The sequence below is a fragment of the Rutidosis leptorrhynchoides genome, chromosome 5 (genome assembly GCF_046630445.1).
Source record: "Rutidosis leptorrhynchoides isolate AG116_Rl617_1_P2 chromosome 5, CSIRO_AGI_Rlap_v1, whole genome shotgun sequence".
Lineage (NCBI taxonomy): Eukaryota > Viridiplantae > Streptophyta > Magnoliopsida > Asterales > Asteraceae > Rutidosis > Rutidosis leptorrhynchoides.
In genome coordinates, this window is record NC_092337.1 from 377961546 (window position 1) to 377981153 (window position 19608).

A 19608-nucleotide genomic window follows, 5' to 3' on the forward strand; every position below is an offset into this window, starting at 1 on the left:
AAAGGGCATTCGGCGGTATGAAAAGGTGCCATAGGGACACGTGAAGGTAGTCTTTTCTAGATCCTTGGGGGAGATGGGAATTTGAAAGTACCCCGAAAAACCATCTAGGAAACAATAAAAGCTATTTCCTGCTAGTCTCTCTAACATTTGATCAATGAATGGTAGCGGAAAATGGTCTTTTCTCGTGGTATCGTTTAGCTTACGATAATCTATACAAACTCGCCACCCCGTGACAGTTCGTGTTGTGATAAGCTCGTCTTTATCATTGGTGATAACAGTTATACCACCCTTTTTAGGAACACAATGGACCGGGCTTATCCACGGACTGTCTGAGATTAGGTAGATTAGACCTGCATCTAGCAATTTAATGATTTCCTTTTTGACAACATCTTGCATATGAGGATTTAGTCTCCTTTGACGTTGCACCACTGGTTTGGAATTTTCTTCCATCAAGATCTTGTGCGTGCAATAAGAAGGACTAATTCCTTTTATATCATGGATTTTCCATGCAATGGCCGGTTTGTGGGCCTGTAGCAAGGAAACAAGACGTTCTTTTTCATGTTTAGAAAGAAGTGAGGAAATAATTACCGGAAGCTTCAAATCTTCCTGAAGGAAAGCGTACTCAAGATGATCAGGGAGCGGCTTAAGCTCTAAAATTGAAGGTTCCTCAATTGAGGATTTACTCCGGTACTCGCTATCCTTGTTTAGTTGTTCTATCTCCTCCTCAGTTGGTTCATACCCATTTGCCATCAAAGTGGCCATCACATCCATTTCTTCAACGGAAAATTCTTCATCTCCACTCGCCAAATCGTATACACCTGTTTCATCCGATTCGGGATTTTCCTGCAAGAACTCATAATGCGAATCTATGCTTTGCATAAAATAACAAGTATCATCTGAAGATTCAGGATATTTTAATGACTTCTCAATTGCAAAATTTGCACTAGCTTCACCAATTCTAAGGGTCAACTGCTGGTTATAAACATCAATGACACATCTAGCAGTATTCAAAAATGGTCGACCCAAAATAATTAGTATTCTTTCATCAACTTCCATGTCTAAAACCACAAAGTCTGCTGAAAAAATCAGATTCACGGTCTTAACTAACAAATTCTCTATTATTCCTCGAGGAAATTTTATAGAGCGATCGGCTAGTTGAATAGCCATTCGTGTGGTCTTGAGTTCCCCAGGGGCTAATTTAAGGTAAATCGAATAGGGCATTAAATTGATACTAGCCCCCAAATTGGCCAATGCCCTCATACAGTCGAGGTCACCCATTAGACATGGAATAGTAAAACAACCTGGATCCTGAAGCTTTTTAGGAAGTGTATTGGACACCAGCGCTGAACATCTAGTATTTAAAGTGACTGATGAAACGCTTTCCATCTTCTTGCGGTTAGTAAGTAAGTCTTTTAAGAACTTAGCATACTTGGGCATACCTGAAATCACATCAATGAAAGGCATATTTATGTTAATTTGTTTAAACATATCTAGAAATTTTAACCTTTGGCTTCGAGCCTTTCTTGTTGTTGCTTTCTTGGGTATGGGAGCGGTGGTTGATATGCTTCACTACGGGTTTCTCCCGTTCTTCCTTCTCAACCACTTGTTCCGGCTCCTTAACTGGTTCGTCATTTTTGTTCAACGGAACACTGAAATCAGAATCTTTGGGCATTTTTGGAGCTTCGTATGCTAGACCACTTCGTGTGGTGATAACATTGGCGTGTTCATTTCGGGGGTTTTTATTAGTATCCCCCGGTAAACTCCCTAGTTTTCTTTCGCTAAGTAAACTAGCTAAACCACTCATTTGCTTCTCCAGATTCTGAATTGCAGCTTGTTGGTTTTTAAATTAATGTTCGTTCTTCTCATTTGTTTAGCTTATATTGGTGACAAGCTGGGTCTGAGATGCAATAAACTTCTCCAACAAACTCTCCATATTTGACTTTTTCTCTTCTTGTTGGGGTTTTTGATAAAAACCCTGAGTTTGTTGTTGGAACCCACTACTTGACCCTTGTTGGTAATTGGAATTTTGACCTTGAGGGTTGTAGGGGTTTTTGAAGTTTCGGTTAAATTGGGCTCTTCCTTGAAATTGATTATTATTTCTTTGGCTTATGAAAGCCACTTCTTCTTTTTGAGCCATTGTTAAACCCGCATCACAATCTTTTCCTAAATGGTGACCACCACATTATTCACAACCTACTTTCATACTATGAATTTCCTTGGTGATTTTGTCCATGTTTCGAGCAACACCGTCTATTTTTACACTTAGGGAACTAAGGTCATCATAAGCACCGACGCTATGGACTTGAGCATTACGAGTAATTGGTCATTCTTGATGCCACTCATGAGAATAATCGGCTTACTTCTCGATTATCTCATAAGCCTCTTGCTCAGTTTTGTCCATGAGTGAACCTCCGGCCGCTTGATCAATGGAAATTCGGGTTGCAACATCACAACCCTTGTAAAAAATTTGAACTTGTTGGAAGGTATCCAGACCATGGTTTGGACAACCTCTCAGCATTTTGGAAAACCGATTCCATGCTTCATATAAGGTTTCCATCGTCTTTTGACAGAATTGGGTAATTTCTTGTTGGAGTCTCGCGGACTTAGAAGCTGGAAAATATTTCTTAAGAAATTTTTCCATCATACCATCCCAAGTTTCTATCGTAGCCTCGGCCAATGAATCTAACCAACTTCGTGCTTCCCCGTGGAGTGTCCATGGGAAAAGTCTTAAAAGTATGGCCTGATCAATGTCTGGTTTAAGTTTGAAAAGAAGACATATCTCTTGAAAAAGACGAATATGTTCGTTTGCATCTTCATTCCGACCACCACCAAATTGACACCTGTTGTTAATCATTTGGAGAATAGGTCCTTTTATTTCAAATTTTTCCTCACCTGTGGGCGGAGTAATGGCACTACCTTGTCCGGTTCGAGTTGCTTTCATCTTGGCCGCCATTGATTGTCTTGGTACCACCTGCCTTGCCTCTCCTTCCATTTTAAAATTTAGAGGATGAACGGTTTCACCAAATTCAGAGTATCTTGGCTTGGTTGTACTTGATTCTGAATCAAAAGTTTCTTGCTTTGATGAAGATTCAAAAAGTTCAAGTACTTCTTTTAGGATCCTACCAAGCTTTCTATCAGGTTTTGTAAGCGGTGTAAGTAATAGAGAATCTGAACTTCGGGTATGTGGCATATGCAATCTAAAATCTGTCAATCACACAACTAACAAAACTATTAAACGCACCGATTCTATAAGTTTAAAAATCAAAGACTATTAATAATTTAAAATAATTAAGAAACTACTTAATCACAAATTAGTTAACAATTCTATTTTGACACAAAACTGTCCCCGGCAGCGGCGCCAAAAACTTGATGTACGAAACGTAGTATATGAATTGTTATATGAAATAGTATGGAAAAATACCGATTAAAGATCAGTGTACCCGATCGTGTAGTAGTATAAATAATGGTTTAGTTCCGTGTATCGTTCCAAGGACAGTTGTATTAGTCAAACTAGAATTAGAAACTATATTCTGATTAACTAAGTAAATGAAACTTAAAGGTACAAGATATTATGTTTTTGTGGCTATTTAACAATTTAGCCAAATCAGAGAAGATTAAAAGTAAAAATAATATTTTTGGTCTTTTAAGTTTATATGATGAAAACAAGTGCAAAGAAAGCAAATAAGATAGTTTGATTAAGATCAAAGATACGAAATGTTCATGTAGATATTTTACCCTCGGTATTGGATGTAAGTTATATAGTTAAGACCCGATTGAATGAATATGTGTGTAAGCTACCTAATAGATTTACCAAGAGTTCTCTTAGTAAACACGCAAACTCGATTACAAGATCAAGGGTTCCCTTTTCTCTATAGTTCTCGTGTTTGTAACCAAATAACTATGATATATATGCTAATCACCCAAATCAACTTGCCAAGAGTTCTCTTTAGCAAGTATTCAAACTAGAATTACTAAGTGGAGCATTCCCTATCACCTAGACCTTTTCGTTTGTGACTAGTTGATTAGCTAGATCAAAGACTTGAATACCAATTGTCTTTTGTGTTCGCTCTACACAATTCATCCCTATATCGTCTAATCGTTTTGATATAATTTATCCCCTTGGTCCGGTTTAGTAAACAATCAATCTAAGACAAGTTGATTGTAAATCAATATGATACATCAACAAGAGTTCTCTTTATCAACAACATATCAATTAACTAGATACAAATGATTTGACATCAATAAGCATGGTTCTTTAATTCAAGCTTTAATCTATCACACATAATACATTCAATCAATAAGATTACATCCAATACCTCAGTTATTAATCTAGACAAACATTATAGAGTTTAGCCAACAATCATATTAACAAACAAAATAGCAATCAATTGATAAGTAGAATTCATTGTTAAGAACAAGAAATCAACCTAATAGAGAATGAATCTTGGATGGAGAAGGATTGGTTTCTTGATTCTTGGATGTTAGATCACTTGCATGAGCTTGGAGTTCTCCAATTTTGCTCCTAAAATCGTCTTCTAACTCCTCTGGTTCGTATCTGCTCGTATCCCTCTCAATTATTTGGTTTTAAAGCAGTTAAAGTTGGTCAAAAAGCAAAAGTAGGCTGAAACCTACTTCTGGACGGCGTCCAAGATACTGGATGGCATCCAGTTGTAAAGGCCTGGACGGCGTCCAGATTTCTGGACGGCGTCCAGTTTTGAAGGGCTGGACGGCGTCCAGAAATCTGGACGGCGTCCAGTTGTGCTGAATTTCACTGTCTCGTTTCTGTCTCGTTTTTTCATAATCTCCCTTCATTTGGACGGAGTCCCAATCATTTTGGACGGCGTCCAACATACCTGAAGCCTTGTTTTATCATTTTTAGAGCGTTAATTTGACCATAACTTGTATCGGGATCAACTATGATGAAATCACAACTTATAGAATGGTCATAATTCACCAAAACTCTTTATAAACCACTTTCAGATACACTTTTCATACCTTTGTGTATTACTTGTAGAAACCGCCTTAACTATCCTTGATTCGAGAGTATTTCACACGATATTACGAGATATATATATGATGTAATTGAGCAATATCAATGATATTAAAAATGATATTTATAATAATAACTGTAAAATATAAATTTTTTCTGTTAATGATACTTTTAATAATGATTTTAGTAATTACATATTAATAACACTCATTATAATATAAATAATCATACTTATAATGATGATAATAATAATAATAATAATAATAATAATAATAATAATAATAATAATAATAATAATAATAATAATAATAATAATAATAATGATTATGATACTTATAATGATAATTGTATTACTAATAATAATTATAATACTAGTAATAATACTAATAATAATGTTATCATTCATAAAATGATACAAGTATTAATTTTTAATGATAGAAATATTAATGATAATAATAATAATCATAATCCTAATAATGATATTAATACTATATTAATAATAATAATAATGATACTTATTAATACTAATGATAATATTGTCCCTAATGTTTATATATAATTATGATATTAGTAGTAATAATAATTATAATACTTAACAATAACAATAACAATAACAATAACAATAACAATAACAATAACAATAACAATAACAATATAAATAACAATAACAATAACAATAACAATAATAATAATAATAATAATAATAATAATAATAATAATAATAATAATAATAATAATAATAATAATAATAATAATAATAATAATAATAATAATAATAATAATAATAATAATAATAATAATAGAAATAAAAATAAAAGTGTATATACCCTTTTAAAGGTTTATCTAAAAATAAATGCCCTGGACCGGGCTCGAACCCGCGACCTCTCGAAAACCCGTCACCATACCCAAACCATCCATCTGTTTTCTGTTTATCTGATATAGTTGGTATCCTTTTGTTTTTAACCCATATTGATTTTGTTTTCCTTTTCTTCCTTCTTCCTCACAGGTTATACGACCAATGTTTTAAATCATAATCACAATTAATACAAGACTTGAATTACTTCATAAATTTGAATATTAAACAACCTGTGATGATTGTTTATATTTACAGAAAAACGGAATTAAAAAAAATATAAATGAACAAAAATAGTAACGCGTAGAACACTATTGAACTTCAACTTTGATTTTGATTTTTAAAAGGTTTTAGATCATAAGTCCTACATGAAATAAGTTTTAAATCCCTCATAGAAACTTTTTGGATAATCAATTTCATCAGAAATCTAAAAACAAACACGAATTTCCTCAAAAACAAATTGGTTGACTTTTTGAAAACAAACTTTGACTTCGAAATTTAAACTCAATTCATAAAATTGAAGGTTGAAACTTTACAGAAAGTTCGAATATAAGATTCCAAGCATATCTGCATTTACAGATTTTTCAATTTGATTCGAAAACATGCTTTTTAATTTTTGAGCACAAGAACAGGGTGTTGATGGGTTGCTTCTGTTTTTGTTTTAAATTTGACGAGTACAGATAGTTGAAAACAGAAAATGATTGATGAAGAAGGTGGAAATCGAATGACTTAATCAATATCATTGTGTAATTTGTTTGATTTATAGTAAAAAGAGTCGACAGGATTAATTCATTCGTACAGAAAAAATAAAAATAAAAATAAAACAAAAGCCTGATATTGACGCCAAACGGATTTTGGATTGTTGTTTTAATTAAGTCATGATTGGTACTGGAATTTGACAATAAAAAATAGTGTGAAAGTTACCTTAAAAAGATTTTGATTCCCATTTGTACGTATGATAATAGATTAATAATTAATAATTATAATTATAATAATAATTAAAATTCTAATAATATTAATAATAGAATTAGTATTAATAATATTAATGTTATCAAATAATACTATTAATAATATTATTAATGATAAATATAATAAATTGTATTATTTTCTATTAAATATAACTATATTAATACTAATAATAATAATAATATTGATGAAAAAAAAACAAGTAATCATAATAACTTAACTTTAAAATTTTATTTCTAATTATAATAATAATGATATTGGTAATGATAACGATAATATTAGTGATATTAATAGTAATTAAATATATTAAACTTTATATTTATATGTTATATGGTAACATTAGTGATACTGATATTAATATTAATATCAATATTTATTTTTAATCCTAATGGAAGTAATAATAATCATAATATTTATAATTCTTAATAATAGTTATACTAACAATAATTATAATACAAATACATAATGATAACAATTATAATAACTGATAATATTTAGATTACAATTATAATAAAAACTAATATTGATTTTGATATTAGTATTAGTAAAGTAATAACATGGTTGTTATAACAACTATAATCTTAACTTGTATTTACACTTTATATATACAATTTATTAATTATGTAGTATTTAATAATTATATATATAGTAAGTTACATTGAGTATTAAATTCTTACATATATACATATTATAATATTATCTATAGAAATCATACATATATATAAATTCATTTTAAGTACAACTTAATTATTTTATATCTTATTTTACATATTTAATTTTAAATGTTTAAATTATATTTTATAATATCAAATTATTATATATATTACATTTATGTATATATACATATTTATTTACAAATAATTGTTCGTGAATCATCGAGGACAGTCAAAGGTATAAATGAATCTATGTAAGCAGTTCAGGGTTTTCGAGACTCAATTTAATAGACTTTGCTTATCCTATCGAAACAATATAAAGATTGAGTTTAAATTTGATCGGAAATTTTCGGGTCATCACAGTACCTACCCGTTAAAGAAATTTCGTCCCGAAATTTGAGTGAGGTGGTCATGGCTAACAATAAAAATTGTTTTCATGACGAATATGAGTTGATAAATAGAGTTTTATCATCATTGAGTAATATGGATAAAATAATTTGATTATTCGAAGAGTACGAATGAAGCTATCACAAAAGAGTGAAATGAATAAGTGCAGATTCGTCTTGTCTGGTGACATAGTCACAGTTGATTTCCGAAATTCAAGGGATTTAAAGAAAATCTTCAAAATCTAAAAGATATGATTCTTCGGCGAATAAGGAAATTAAGATCTCTATAATTAAATACGGTGATCTGCATCGATTACTCCGTCTGATATTTCCATTATAAATTAAACTTTTTTCGTTCCATTATTTTCACCATTCCTATATTTTATTTCTTAGTTCATACATCCAAAAGATTGTGAAAATGGTTAATCCAGTTCTAATCCTTGATATTTTCCTAATTATCATTTCTGTCATCCTTCTTTTCAATCTTCCATCAGAAAAATCTGTTTACTTCTACTATTACCTTGGGGTGATACTATTATTAATTCTATCATGTCTTTATATTGCTATTCGTATTAATATCCACAGTTCGTAACCTCCGTGTTGTTATTGGGCCTTATATTTTCTCTTATATTTTAGAGCTCTTTGCCTTTTTATTCTCTTCTCGGCCTCTAGTAAGGCGAGTAATGGTCCAGAATTCGTAGGTATAGAGTTTCGAATGACTGTAATATTCTAAGCAGAGAGGAATGTATTAGCACGATTTGATTTGTCAAATTACCAGAATATCCAGGAAAGATAGAACTATCAGGAAGATATGTTCTCGATATGTTTGGAGTTTAGGTAGAATATAAGAGTCGTGTAACATGGTACATGATGATGTTATAATATATGAATCATCACGTTCCATTAGAAACTCAGCATGACTTACTGTAATATAATCACGTATTCACGTTGATCAAGTGTCATTGTATTATACTAACTCATGCTTCAATTCCCAACACTACTTCAATAACATTCATATTTTAAATTCGAATCTTTCAGAATTTAGAAACTAAAACAGTTTCCTTTCTGATGTAACACTGATATTGCGAAGAGATAAATGATTTTAGATAAGAATAATTATGGAAATATCTTCAGAAATATGGAGGATATTTATAATGAAAGATACGATGATATCTTAGAATTTCTAATATCAGAGGATGATGAAGAATATTGTCCACAAGGATTTAGAGTCAGGAGTAAGGTATTTGTCAATGATTTCAGCAGATACTGAATCATTTGGATTCTTTGAAGGTAGATTTCGTCTTTTGTGATTTATCCACAGCTCCTTCATACTTTGCTCAATCCATTTTCCAGTTTCAACTTTTCTGAGCTTTACCAACGTATTGTTCTTTATCATCAAACTTTTTATGGTTGTCTACAGTTTTTGCTGCTTCATTCAACTTTGTCAACTTTAGAGTATTAATTCGTAGACTGGGTGCTTTTCAGAATTCCAGAATAGAAGATCACAATTCTAAGAGGTAAATGTTATACATATTCAAATAACTGTTGATGTAGCAATGCTTGCGAGATTCAAAATACTGATTGCTGATTCCTGGTAATTGGTATGACAATTCTCGTTACAAGATACGGATGAGTATATGATAGGGTTTCAATGAATATAATAGTTTTTTGAAAAGTCAAAGATCACTGAAATTGTTGGTAAGTTTACTGCTAACGTGGCGGAATATAAAAGGTTCCCCGATAATAATGAAGAAAAGGGTAATCGTATATATCAAGATTATAATAAGGCTAGTCCGACTGAAAAGTCGAAATTGACTTGCTGAAGCTGTGACAAAATTGGTTAATTTGAAATGGGATTTGCAAAGTTATTTTCGGTAATAATAACGCTAAAGGAATTAGCACAGCTACGTGTTAAATGTTTACTCATTTTTTGAGAGTTTTTCAGGTGCATAACTATATGCATAAATCTTTCCTTCTGTAGATGGAATGCGGTTGGTTCACCCTCTCGATTGGGGTGTTTTCAAGAATCATGAAAGGTTTGAACGCAGATTGTAATTGTCAAGATACAAATGAGGTTTAAGATGAAATCAAGTGGAAAACTTGAAGAATTGTTTAGTTTCATATGTTATAATCAATATTTTAATTCATTTTAATTGTCCAATGTTGGCAGTCCACAGTTAGCAGTCCACAATTAGTAATTCAATAATTCATATATAGTTTAATATATAATATTCGAATTAATTAATACATGTCGTGACCCATTGTATACATGTCTCAGACTCGATCACAACTCAAAGTATATATATTATTTGAGAATCAACCTCAACCCTGTATAGCGAACTCGAGCATTACAGCATATAGAGTGTCTATGGTTATTCCAAATAATATATATAGATGCGTCGATATGATATGTTAAAACATTGTATATGGGTCCCGATATTTAAAGTGCGTAAAATAAATAACAGAAATTAAATGACGATAAATAAAATTGCGAGAATTAAAATTGCGATAATAAAATGTAATAAGGAATTAACAGTTAGCTAGGAACAGTTAGCTAGAATTTTGTTAGCGTGTATTCTTAACAAAATTTCTCATAGTTAATTTGTTTGTTTCTAACAAATTTTATTTTGTCCGATGTTTTCTTCATTATTGCACTTGTTGGATTCTGATAAGTCAAAATCCAAATATGAAATTGAATGAAAATGGTTATTCTGTGGTGAACGGATTCGTATATCTGTGGATGTAAGTAAGATTGTAAATAAATGTTGAATCAGATTCGAAGAATGTACAGTGTAACTTATTAATGTGAAATCTAAATATTTCTCGGGTATTACCTACCAGTTAAAATATTTTCACCATTAATCGTTTGTACAAAAGAATTTTTAATTTCAATCTTTATGAAAATATACTTTCATATATATATTTTTTCAGATGTAATCATGGATTTAATGAGTTAATATGATATTAAACTCACTTGGTTTACCATTAGAACTAGAATACATAATCTCTAAAACATTAGAGATTACTTAATCGCCATGAAGAACGAAGATAATTGATGTAGAACGATATGTAGAACGATGATTATACTCGAGGTACAGAATGAGATGTTGAGGCATGGATTGTTGATGGTACTGGTACTGTTACTGATGGTACTGTTGGTGCCGGTGATGTTGTTGAAGCTGGTAAAGTTTGCACCATATTCTCCAATTTGATTACTCGAGCGCGAAGTTCGTTGACTTCTTCTATTGTTCCGGGATGATTGTCGGTCAGAACGAGCGAATGAATAAGGTTTAGAATTTTAGATAGAATATAATCGTGTCGAGATACTCTGAAAATGAGAGAAGATGGTGTTTTGGACAGGTTTGCCGGTAAGTGCTTCAGGTTCTTCACCAAGAGGTGAATTTGGTTGATGGAAAGGATCACCTTCTTTTTGTATCCAATGATTAAGTAGGCTACAAACCCATCATGAATTGGTTGATTCATTCTGGTGACACTGCTTTCGGAGCTTAGGTGAAACTCCATATCGGAATAGCTGTCAGAATCCGAGGAATTCGAACTGGCTGAGGGATACATCTTGTACGATCAGATGAAGGATTTTAGATAAGAAATAGATTATAGGATGTATATTAGTACCCTGCAATACATAATTTACATATGCATATATAATACTAAAATCCCATAAGTTACAGAGGAATCTACGGAAGCTATCAGGCAAAGATAACAATAACAGATACGCTAAGATATGAATTTATCTATACACTGTCTATGCAATAGAGGCAGTAAGACGTGTCTAGACTTTAAGGATGATAAGCAAATAATTTTTGACACTAAATGATAAGCAAAACTTTTGATATGCAGACACGGTCGAAGTCCAGACCTACTAATGCATCTAAACAACTATCAGTTAGACACACTAATGTAAGACCGGGTTCTCTAAGACCACCGCTCTGATACCAACTCTAATGATCCATCCTAATCCATCTGGACGAATATATTACATTTGGTTACATTGCGAGGCACTTGACCTCTATATGATACATTTTACAAACATTGCATTCGTTTTTAAAAAGACAAACTTCCATTACAACGAAAGTTGACAGACATGCATACTATCTCATAATATATCCAGACTATGAATGACTTCTTATCAATCTTGATGAACTTAATGACTCGAATGCAACGTCTTTTGAAATATGCCATGAACGACTCCCAGTAATATCTTTAAAATGAGCAAATGCACAGCGGAAGATTTCTTTCATACCTGAGAATAAACATGCTTTCAAGTGTCAACCAAAAGGTTGGTGAGTTCATAGGTTTATCTTAAAACAATAAAATTCATCATTTTGATAGACCACAAGATTTAAATGCTGCATGGTACAAATGGGCCCGAATCCTATACCCACCTGTAATGTACATGCGATATCTTTTAAATATAGTACACCTTTCTCGTGTACGAAACCATTTTCACAAATCTTAGTAACCGTACACATATCTCGTGCACAAAAACTAATACACATAACCCGTGTATAAAAATCATTCTCTCTATACATAACATTCACATCAATTGGTGGCAATTATCATGTCCACATAATTCAATGGTGGCAATTATCATGTCTACATAATTCAATGGTGGCAATTATCATGTCTACATAATTCAATGGTGGCAATTATCATGTCCACATAAGTCATTGGTGGCAATTATCATGTCCACATAATTCAATGGTGGCAATTATCATGTCCACATAATTCAATGGTGGCAATTATCATGTCCACATAATTCAATAATAATCAACAGAACTTCTATCTGCATAATAATTCATTCGAGGAATGTTTTGCTTGTGTCTATCTCGTCAAACATTTATAAAAGTATCTCAGTCCAAAAATATAGATTTCAAAGGTATTTAATAAAGCAGTTGTAAAAATAGCGCATGTATTCTCAGTCCCAAAAATGTAAAGAGTAAAAGGGAACAAATGAACTCACACTACTGTATTTTGTAGTAAAAATACATATGACGACATTGAACAAGTGTAGGGTTGGCCTCGGATTCACGAACCTATATCATTTGTATATATATTAACATACGTAATTGTAATCGAACAAATATATGTATCATTATTAATGATGTAATTTATATATATAGTAAATTAATAAGTTTCATTATATGTATTTTCATTTTATATATGGAAATATTAATATAGTTAAGTTATGTAATTTAAATATATTTTTATATATGTATATATCATTTATTTATTAAAAATAGTAATTTTAGTAATACTACAATAAAAATGATAATAATCGTAATACTTAATATTACTAAATAAGGTATTATTGTTAATAATTATATTAATGATATCAAAAATGATATTTATAATAATAACTGTGAAATATAAATTTTTTCGGTTAATGATACTTTTAATAATGATGTTAGTAATTACATATTAATAACACTCATTATAATATAAATAATCATACTTATAATGATAATAATAATAATAATGATTATGATACTTAAAATGATAATTGTATTACTAATAATAATTATAATACTAGTAATAATACTAATAATAATGTTATCATTCATAAAATGATACAAGTATTAATTTTTAATGATAGAAATATTAATGATAATAATAATCATCATAATCCTAATAATGATATTAATACTATAATAATAATAATAATAATAATAATAATAATAATAATAATAATAATAATAATAATAATAATAATAATGATACTTATTAATGCTAATGATAATATTGTCCCTAATGTTTATATATAATTATGATATTAGTAGTAATAATAATTATAATACTTAACAATAACAATAATAATAATAATAATAATAATAATAATAATAATAATAATAATAATAATAATAATAATAATAATAATAATAATAATAATAATAATAATAATAATAATAATAATAATAATAATAATAATAATAAAAATAAAAATAAAAGTGTATATACCCTTTGGAAAGTTTTTCTAAAAATAAATGCCCTGGACCGGGCTCGAACCCGCGACCTCTCGAAAACCCGTCACCATACCCAAACCATCAATCTGTTTTCTGTTTATCTGATATAGTTGGTATCCTTTTGTTTTTAACGCATATTGATTTTGTTTTCCTTTGCTTCCTTCTTCCTCACAGGTTATACGACCAATGTTTTAAATCATAATCACAATTAATACAAGACTTGAATTACTTCATAAATTTGAATATTAAACAACCTGTGATGATTGTTTATATTTACAGAAAACGGAATTAAAAATAAAAAAAATATATAAATGAACAAAAACAGTTACGCGTAGAACACCATTGAACTTCAACTTTGATTTTTAAAAAGTTTTAGATCATAAGTCCTACATGAAATAAGTTTTAAATCCCTCATAGAAACTTTTTGGATAATCAATTTCATCAAAAATCTAAAAACGAACACGAATTTCCTCAAAAACAAATTGGTTGACTTTTTGAAAACAAACTTTGACTTCAAAATTCAAACTCAATTCGAAAAATTGAAGGTTGAAACTTTACAGAAAGTTCGAATATAAGATTCCAAGCAGATCTGCATTTATAGATTTTTCAATTTGATTCGAAAACAAGCTTTTTAATTTTTGAGCACAAGAACAGGGTGTTGACGGGTTGCTTCTGTTTTTGTTTTAAATTTGACGAGTACAAATAGTTGAAAACAGAAAATGATTGATGAAGAAGGTGTAAATCAAATGACTTAATCAATATCATTGTGTAATTTGTTTGATTTATAGTAAAAAGAGTCGACATGATTAATTCATTCGTACAGAAAAAATAAAAATAAAAATAAAACAAAAGCCTGATATTGACGCCAAACAGATTTTGGATTGTTGTTTTAATTAAGTCATGATTGGTACTGGAATTTGACAATAAAAAATAGTGTGAAAGTTACCTTAAAAAGATTTTGATTCCCATTTGTACGTATGATAATAGATTAATAATTAATAATTATAATTATAATAATAATTAAAATTCTAATAATATTAATAATAGAACTAGTATTAATAATATTAATGTTATCAAATAATACTATTAATAATATTATTAATGATAAATATAATAAATTGTATTATTTTCTAATAAATATAACTATATTAATACTAATAATAATAATAATATTGATGAAAAAAAAAAAGTAATTATAATAACTTAAATTTAAAATTTTTTTACTAATTATAATAATAATGATATTGGTAATGATAACGATAATATTAGTGATATTAATAGTAATTAAATATATTAAACTTTATATTTATATGTTATATGGTAACATTAGTGATACTGATATTAATATTAATATCAATATTTATTTTTAATCATAATGGAAGTAAAATAATCATAATATTTATAATTCTTAATAATAGTTATACTAACAATAATTATAATACAAATACATAATGATAACAATTATAATAACTGATAATATTTAGATTACAATTATAATAAAAACTGATATTGATTTTGATATTAGTATTAGCAAAGTAATAACATGGTTATTATAACGACTATAATCTTAACTTGTATTTACACTTTATATATACAATTTATTAATTATGTAGTATTTAATAATTATATATATAGTAGCTTACATTGAGTATTAAATTCTTACAAATATACATATTATAATAATTATCTATAGAAATCATACATATATATAAATTCATTTTAAGTACAACTTAATTATTTTATATCTTATTTTACATATTTAATTTTAAATGTTTAAATTATATTTTATAATATCAAATTATTATATATATATATATATATATATATATATATATATATATATATATATATATATATATATATATATATATATATATATATATATATATATATATATATTACATTTATGTATATATACATATTTATTTATAAATAATTGTTCGTGAATCGTCGAGGACAGTCAAAGGTATAAATGAATCTATGTAAATAGTTTAGGGTTTTCGAGACTCAATTTAATAAACTTTGCTTATCCTATCGAAACCATATAAAGATTGAGTTTAAATTTGATCGGAAATTTCCGGGTCGTCACAATACACTACATGTATATACATTTTAACTGAGTCGTTAAGTCATCGTTAGTCGTTACATGTAAGTGTTGTTTTGAAACCTTTAAGTTAACGATCTCATTTAATGTTGTTAACCCACTGTTTATTATATAAAATGAGGTGTTAATTTATTATATTATCATGATAATATGATGTATTAATATATCTTAATACGATATATATATATATATATACATATATATATATATATATATATATATATATATATATATATATATATATATATATATATATATATATATATATATTAAAACGTCATTACAACGATAATCGTTACATAGATGTCTCGTTTCGAAATTCTTAAGTTAGTAGTCTTGTTTTACATATGTAGTTCATTGTTAATACATTTAATGATATATTTAATTATCATTTTATCATGTTAAACATAGTGTATTAAAATCTTAATATGATACATATATATTTAGTAAGACGTTGTTATAACAATAGTCGTTATATATATCGTTTCGAGTTTCTTAATTCAATAGCCTCATTTTATGTATATAACTCATTGTTAATATACTTGGTGAGATACTTACTTATCATAATATCATGTTATATATATATATATATATATATATATATATATATATATATATATATATATATATATATATATATATATATATATATATATTATCATGTCATTTTTTCAAGTTTTAACGTTCGTGAATCGCCGGTCAACTTGGGTGGTCAATTGTCTACATAAACTTATTTCAAATAATCAAGTCTTAACAAGTTTGATTGCTTAACATGTTGGAAACATTTAATCATGTAAATATCAATTTCATTTAATATATATAAACATGGAAAAGTTCGGGTCACTACAGTACCTATCCGTTAAATAAATTTCGTCCCGAAATTTTAAGCAGTTGGAGGTGTTGACGCATCATTTGGAAATAAGTGCGGGTATTTCTTCTTCATCTGATCTTTACGCTCCCAGGCGAACTCGGGTCCTCTACGAGCATTCCATCTAACCTTAACTATTGGTATTTTATTTTGCTTAAGTCCTTTAACCTTACGATCCATTTTTTCGACGGGTCTTCAATGAATTGAAGTTTTTCATTGATTTGGATTTCGTCTAAAGGAATCGCGAGATCTTCTTTAGCTAAGCATTTCTTCAGATTCGAGACGTGAAAGGTATTACGTACGCCGGCTAATTGTTGCGGTAATTCAAGTTGATAAGCTACCGGTCCGACACGATCAATAATCTTAAATGGCCCAATGTATCTTGGATTCAGTTTTCCCCGTTTACCAAATGGAACAACGCTTTTCCAAGGTGATACTTTAAGCATGACCATGTCTCCAATTTCAAATTCTATATCTTTTTTTTTACCGTCTGCGTAGCTCTTTTGTCGACTCTGAGCTGTTTTCAATCGTTGTTGAATTTGAATAATTTTTCGGTAGTTTCTTGGATTATCTCCGGTCCTGTAATTTTTCTATCCCCCACCTCGTTCCAACAGATCGAAGACCTGCACTTTCTACCATAAATTGCCTCAAACGGTGCCATCTCGATACTCGAGTGGTAACTGTTGTTGTAGAAAAATTCTGCTAACGGTAGATGTCGATCCCAACTGTTTCCAAAATCAATAACACATGCTCGTAGCATGTCTTCAAGGGTCTGTATCGTCCTTTCACTTTGCCCATCAGTTTGTGGATGATAGGCAGTACTCATGTCTAGACGAGTTCTCAATGCTTGTTGTAATGTCTGCCAAAACCTTGAAACAAATCTGCCATCCCTATCAGAGATAATAGAGACTGGTATTCCATGTCTGGAGACGACTTCCTTCAAGTATAGTTGTGCTAACTTTTCCATTTTATCATCTTCTCACATTGGTAGAAAGTGTGCTGACTGGTGAGACGGTCGACTATTACCCAAATAGTATCATAACCACTTGCAGTCCTTTGCAATTTAGTAATGAAATCCATCGTAATGTTTTCCCATTTCCATTCCGGGATTTCAGGTTATTGAAGTAGACCTGATGGTTTCTGATGTTCAGCTTTGACCTTAGAACACGTCAAACATTCTCCTACGTATCTAGCAATATCGACTTTTATACCCGGCCACCAAAAGTGTTTCTTGAGATCTTTGTGCATCTTTTCCGCTCCGGGATGTATTGAGTATCTGGTTTTATGTGATTCCCTAAGTACCATTTCTATCACATCTCTAAAACTTTGGTACCCAAAGTCTTTCATCCCTATACCGGGTTCCATCTTCCCGAATATTAAGGTGTTTCTCTGATCCTTTGGGTATTTCATTCTTCAAATTTCCTACTTTTAAAACTTCCTGTTGTGCCTCCTTTATTTGAGTAGTAAGGTTAGTATGAATAATTATATTCATAGCATTTACCCGCATAGGTTCTCTGTCCTTTCTACTCAAAGCGTCGACTACCACATTCGCCTTTCCCGGGTGATAACGAATCTCAAAATCGTAATCATTCAACAAATCAATCCACCTACGCTGCCTCATGTTCAGCTGTTTCTGATCAAATATATGTTGGAGACTTTTGTGGTCGGTATATATAATACTTTTGACCCCATATAAGTAGTGCCTCCATGTCTTTAATGCAAAAACAATAGCGCCCAATTCCAAATCGTGAGTCGTATAATTTTGCTCGTGAATCTTCAATTGTCTGGACGCATAAGCAATTACCTTCATTCGTTGCATTAATACACAACCGAGACCTTGCTTTGAGGCGTCACAATATATCACAAAATCATCATTCCCTTCAGGTAATGACAATATAGGTGCCGTAGTTAGCTTTTTCTTCAATAACAGAAACGCTTTCTCTTGTTCATCCTTCCATTCAAATTTCTTCCCTTTATACATTAATGCAGTCAAGGGTTTTGCTATTTTAAAAAAATCTTGGACGAATCTTCTATAGTAACCAGCCAATCCTAAAAATTGGCGTATATGCTTCGGAGTTTTCGGGGTTTCCCAGTTTTCAACGGTTTCAATCTTTGACAGATCCACCTGAATACCTTCATTGTTTACTACGTGACCGAGGAATTGAACTTCTTTCAACCAAAATGCACACTTTGAAAACTTGGCGTACAATTTTTCTTTCCTCAACAATTCTAGCACTTTTCTCAAATGTTCTCCGTGCTCTTAATCATTCTTTGAGTAAATAAGTAAGTCATCGATGAAGACAATGACAAACTTGTCAAGATATGGTCCACACACTCGGTTCAGGAGGTCTATGAACACAGCTGGTGCGTTAGTCAATCCAAATGGCATAACCATAAACTCGTAATGACCGTAACGCGTCCTGAAAGCAGTCTTTGGAATATTGATAATGCTAAAAACGAACATATATTTCATAGCATTATTCCTCAAGAAAGACAAGCTTTTAGTTGCAATTGTTCTATTTACAAGTGATATTCGTTTAAATAATAAAAGGTGAAGACAAAAGACAGATTCGACGAATTGAAGACGCAAACGACCAAAAAGCTCAAAAGTACAAAATACAATCAAAGAGGTTCCAATTATTGATAAGAAACGTCTCGAAATTACAAGAGTACAAGATTCAAAATGCAAAGTACAAGATATTAAATTGTACGCAAGGACGTTCAAAAATCCGGAATCGGGACCAGAGTCAACTCTCAACGCTCGACGCAACGGACTAAAAATTACAAGTCAACTATGCACATAAATA

General features: G+C 30.1%; 1 non-coding gene across 1 annotated transcript; it reads left to right on the top strand.

Annotated features, from left to right (window-relative positions):
* Window positions 1-2489: 2489 nt before the first annotated feature.
* Window positions 2490-2596, top strand: LOC139851069 (small nucleolar RNA R71). Its single transcript, XR_011760432.1, has one exon. It is a non-coding gene; the product is annotated as a small nucleolar RNA R71 (small nucleolar RNA).
* Window positions 2597-19608: the final 17012 nt, after the last annotated feature.